We start from the raw sequence: 6,000 nt of genomic DNA on the forward strand, positions 1-6,000 counted from the left end.
GCGCATCAAGGAGCGACAGTATGATGACCCTCATTTGCTTATCCTCAAGGACACAGTGCGACATGGTAGTGCCAAATAGGTTACTGTTGGAGATGCGAAGTTTTGAGGATGCAAGGTCATATTTGTGTGCCTAATGTAGATGGACTTCGTGAATTGATTCTTGAGGAGGCCCACAGTTCCCGATATTCTATTCATGCGGGTGCCACCAAGATGTATCAGGACTTGCGGCAACATTATTGGCGGAGAAGGATGAAGAAGGATATAGTTGCATATGTAGCTCAGTGTCTAAATTGTCAGCAAGTAAAGTATGAGCATTAGAGACCGGGTGGTTTACTTTAAAAGTTAGAGAATCCTGAGTGGAAGTGGGAGCTTATCACTATGGACTTCGTTATTGAGCTTCCACGGACTCAGAGGAAGTTCGATGCGGTATGGGTCATTGTGGATAGGCTAACTAAGTCAGTGCATTTCATTTTTGTGGCAATTACCTATTCTTCAGAGTAGTTGGCTGAGATTTGCATACGCTAGATCATTCGTCTCCACGGTGTGCCCGTGTCTATCATTTCTGTTTGAGGTATGCAGTTCACCTCGCACTTCTGGAGGGCAGTACAACGTGAGTTGGGCACGCAAGTTGAGTTGAACACAATATTTCATCCTCAGATGGACGGACAGTCCGAGAGCACTATTCAGATATTGGAGGATATGCTTCGCGCTTGTGTTATAGATTTCCTGGGTCCGTGGGATCAGTTCTTGCCACTTGTGGAGTTTGCCTATAGTAACAGCTACCAGTCGAGCATTCAGATGGCTCCCTATGAGTCATTATAAGGGAGGCTGCCGATCACCAGTTGGATGGTTTGAGCCAGGGGAGACTCGGTTGTTGGGTAAAGATTTGGTACAAGATGCCTTGGATAAGGTCAAGATTATTCAGGATCAACTTCGCACAGCTCAGTCCAGGCAGAAGAGTTATGCCGATCGTAGAGTTCGTGATATTGCATTCATGGTCGAAGAGAGGGTATTGCTCCGGGTTTCACCCATGAAGGGTGTGATGAGGTTAGGAAAGAAGGGCAAGTTGAGCCCTAGGTATATCAAACCTTTTGAGATTCTTTAGAGAGTGGGTGAGGTGGCTTACAAGCTCGCATTGCCACCTAGTTTGTCAGCAGTCCATCCGGTGTTCCATGTTTCCATGCTTCGGAAGTATCATGGTGATCCGTCCTATGTGTTAGATTTCAGTCCAGTTCAGTTGGACGGCTTATGAGAAGGAGCCGGTGGCTATTCTAGCCTTGCAGGTTCGTCAGTTTAGGTCAAAGAGTTATCCTTCAGTTCGAGTGCAATAGAGAGGTCAGCCCGTCGAGGCAGCTACTTGGGAGTCCGAGTCGGACATGCGGAGTAGAAATCTACACCTTTTCACCAGTCCAGGTACTTTTTTATGTCCGCTCGAGGATGAATGGTTGTTTTAGAGGTGGAGAATGTGATGACCCGATAGGTTATCTAGAGTTTTAAACCCTAATTTCGTGTTTCGAAACCTCAAATACCTCATTTTATCCTTCCTCGATTTGCATGCACAGTCCTGGGTATTTTTTTGAAAGGCTTTTATGTTAATAATTGATAAAATATGAAATTTTGCCTTAAAAATCCATTTGAGTTGACTTCAGTAAATGTTTTGAGAAAACGAACCCAGATCTGTATTTTGACGATTCCGGTGGGTCTGTATCGTGATTTGGGACTTGGGAGTATGCCCGAAATTGAATTCAGAGGTCCCTAGCTCGAGTTTTCGTATTTTGTTAAAAAAATTGAAGTTCGACGGCTTAATGAATCCAAAAGTTTGACCAGTGTTTGACTTTGTTGATACCGGGTATAGGTTCGATACTATATTTATGACTTGCCTATCGAATTTGGTGAGAAACGGAATTACTTTGACGTGATTCGAACGTCCGGTTGTTAAAATAGCAATTCTAAAGTTTTCTTGAAAATTTCACTTGATTTGGTGTCCGATTCATAGTTCTAGGTATTATTTTGGCGATATGATCGCGCGAGCAAGTTCGTATGATATTTTCGTACTTGTGTGCATCTTTGGTTTGGAGCCCCGAGGGCTCGAGTGAGTTTCAGATAGGCTACGGAGTGAGTTTTGGACTTAGGAAAATAGCTGGTGTATCTGGTCCTGGTGCTGGTCTCTGATCTCGCAATTGCGAGGTCAGTGTTCGCGATTGCGAACATTCAAATCCCTGTTATTTTCGCATTTGCGAACCACTTCTTCGCATTTGCGAAGAATGCCTGGGTCAGCAAGGGATCGCAATTGCGATCAAAAGGTCGCATTTGCGAACATTTCACCGCAAATGCGATGAAATCATAGGTGCGAAGGCTTCGCAATTGCGACGTATTTTTCGCATTTGCGGGGGTTCACATCTACAACTGATCAAAATTTGAGTTAGACGGGAATTAACTCATTCTTTCAAATTTTCGAACCTAGAGAACCCTAGAGGCGATTTTCCCAAGAGCCCTTCTTCCCCAGTTCATTGGTATGTGATTCTAACCAATTTTATTTCAATCTTCCATTATATTTCATAAGATTTCAACCTAAAATCTAGTATTTTCATGGTGGAAATTGGGGGTTTGGGTAGAATTAGGGGATTTTGAGAAAAAATTGGAATTTAGACCTCCAATTGAGGTCGGATTTCGTAATAAAATACATAACCGAGCTCGGGGCGTGAATGGGTAATCGCGTTTTGGTCCGAATTTCAGGTTTGGACCAAGCGGGCCCGAGAGTTGACTTTTGTTGACTTTTTCAATAATGACATAAATCGAATCTTCTACGACCGTGGGTAGTTCCTAAGACTTAATTTGAATCGTTCAGTTGGTAATTTGCTAGATTTTGTTGGTTCGGAGGCTTGTTTGAAAGGCAAAGCTGTGGTTGAGCTTTGAATTGATCTTGGAGCGAGGTAAGTGTCGTGGTTAATCTTGACTTGAGGGATTAAGACGTGTTTGCCTATTTGCTACTTGTTTAAATGTCGGGTACAACGTATATGTGAGGTGACGAGTACTTATGCGTTGTTGTTGGGATAAAGCATGCAGGGGAGACTTGTTTCTTTTAATTTAGTGCTTTCTTTGATCATGATATTCATGCTTAGACTACTTAATTACTAAATTGATCGTTCTTTCTGCATTTATGGAATATCTGTGATAATTGAGTATTGTTTCTGAAGTTGAGGTTGGTACTATTGTGACGACCCGACCCGTCGTCCCATGTATTACATCCCCGTTTTCCCCATTTATTGCTTCTTCATGTTTCATTATCAGCAACGAGTGTGTTATAGTTGAATTGAATTGGTTTGGATAGGAAATGAGAAACTTAGTCTCTTTAAGGAAGGATTAAGTTGGAAAGGTCAACCGGACGTTGACTTATGAGTTAGAAGGCTCGGATGTGATTTCCGGTAATTCGGTTAGCTTAGGGGGATGATTTGTGACTTGGGAGTGTGATCGGAATTGATTTTGGAGGCCCTGTGTAGAATTAGGCTTGAATTGGCGAGGTTAGTATTTTAATAATTCCGGTGGATGGGTGAGAATTTGATCCGGGGGTTGGAATGGAATTCCGAGAGTTGCCGTAGCTTCGTTAAGTGATTTTGGATATGTGTGCAAATTTTCAGGTCATTCGGACATCGTTTGGTCGGGTTTTTGATCGAAAGTGCATTTCGGAAATTCTTGAAGAACTTAGGCTTGAATCCGATGTGAATTGATGATTTTAGTGTTGTTAGGTGTGTTTTGATGATTGGAGCAAGTTCGTATGATGTTTTAAGACATGTTGGTGCTTTTGGTTGAGGTCCCGGGGGCCTCGGGGTGATTTCGGAGGGCTATCGGGATGAAATTCAAGTTGAGGAAATGGCAGATTTTGCTGGTATCTGGTATGTTCGCTTCTGCGGAAATGGACCGCATAAGCGGTTCCGCAGAAGCGTAATCTTGGTCGCAAAAGCGGTCTGGAGTGGAGTTGGGCAGCTCCGCAGAAGCGGAACACTTCTCGCTTAAGCGAGTCCGCAGAAGCGGACAGGCGATAGCAGAAGCGGGTTTGGCCAGGAGGTGAGCTTCCGCAGAAGCGAAAATTTGTGTCGCAGAAGCGGCCCTTGAGTTTTAATGAAATTCCGCATAAGCGGACAAAAACCGCAGAAGCGGTTGCGCGGAAGCGGGCGTGGGAACCGCAGAAGCGGAAACCCCTGAAGCCAGTAGGAGTTTTATATTCATTTTGTTCCGCGAGGGTTTTGTTATTTCCACCATTTTTAAGCGAGCTTTGGAGCTATTGGACGGAATTGAAGGGGGATTTCGACTAGGTGTGATTGGAGGTAAGTCCCTTGGCCTAAATACATGGAACTTTGATAGATTTAACATGGAAATTGGTTGAAATTCTTCAAAAAGGGGTAAAGCTAGGGCTTGAGTTTTGATATTTTAAATTGGGATTTGATAGGTCATTTGAGCTCGGATTTGGGAGTTCTTGGTATGTATGAACTCGTGGCGAGACGAGGAATCCGGTAATGTGAGTTTTGTAATTTTTTGAGAAGTGGGCCCGGGGCTCGGGTTTTGCTAGTTTCGAGATTTCTGCTATTTCTCGATTGTTTTCGATTGGGTATTGTTCCCTTAGCATATTGTGATGTATTCGCTCTGATTTTGGTTAGATTCGACGCGCGTGGAGGCCGATTCGAGGGGCAAAGGCGTCGCGAGCTAGGGATTTCACCGGTTCGAGGTGAGTAATACTTGTAAATGATATCCTGAGGGTTTGAAACCCCGGATTTGCACATCATAGTGCTGTATTGTGGTGACTTGCACGCCAGGTATGAGTGTGGGGTAGAGCACCGTTGGGGATTGCGACTTGGTCCGTCCCGGTTGTTGATTTTACTGCGTAATTGACTGAAACCTACTTGATGCTATCGTGATTTGGCTTGATTGCCATGTTTTGGGCTTCGTGCCGATTATTTGAATCCTTTAGGGATTATTATCACTGTTTTCATGACACTTAGCATATTAAATGATTTTAGTCCTGAGTTAAACCCTGTTTTGAAATGTGCAGTCATATTGTTAAAGTTTAAAGACTTAAATTGCATTTTTCTGATGTTTTGAGTTAAAAGCTATTACTTGACATTGCCCGAGTGGCTCATTTGCATGTTCTGGACTGAGGATGGATCGGGCTGCACGCCGCAGTGATACTATGATGATATTGCGCTTGGGCTGTAGGAGCCCCTCCGGAGTCTGAACCCCCACAGTGAGCGCGGGTACCCAAATTGATCGGGCTGCGCGCCGCAGCGGTCATGTGCATTGCATTGCATTCATGCATTGGTTCCTGTTTGTACTACGTGACATGACATTCAGCACTCTCATTTCATGGGCATTCATGCTACATCTTGCACTGTTTACCAGACGCCCTGGTGTTAATTGTTAGTGGAGTGCTGTGCCCGAGGGGCTGACTTATGTGCGGACTTGCACTATCTGATTACGCATTCATTTGCTTGACTGTTGGAAAAGGATATTTTCAAAAGAGGTTTTTAAACTGAGCCAGATATTTTCTAAAGGATTTTTTCACGGTTTTACTGTTTTTTTTCTCAAAGGGTTGTATTGTCCTATATAGCATGATGGAGTGCTCTTACGTGATTTCTTGTCTCTTAGTTATTATTTACTCTTATTACCACTGAGTTGGAAGTACTCACTTTACTCCCTGCACCTCGCGTGTAGTTGCAGGTATTGCTCACCCGGTAGCGGGTGATTAGCGGACTGAAGGTAATACTAATGTAGCTGAGCAAGGTGACCGCCAGCGTTCGCGCCACCGGATGTTGTCTTTTGTTTTTCCAAAAATTTATTTTTGTATAATATTGGCCCTGTAGTTAAATCAGGTTCCTTTAGATGCTCGTGACTTGTGACACCCCGGTCGGGTTGTGTTGGGTTGTACATACTGGTTATTATTGTCGTTAAGCTATATTCACCTATTCGTTTATGTTTAATAAATGTTAAAGAGACGATTTGGGTTAG

This window comes from Nicotiana attenuata, unplaced genomic scaffold, assembly GCF_001879085.1.
Source record: "Nicotiana attenuata strain UT unplaced genomic scaffold, NIATTr2, whole genome shotgun sequence".
Classification (NCBI taxonomy): Eukaryota; Viridiplantae; Streptophyta; class Magnoliopsida; order Solanales; family Solanaceae; genus Nicotiana; species Nicotiana attenuata.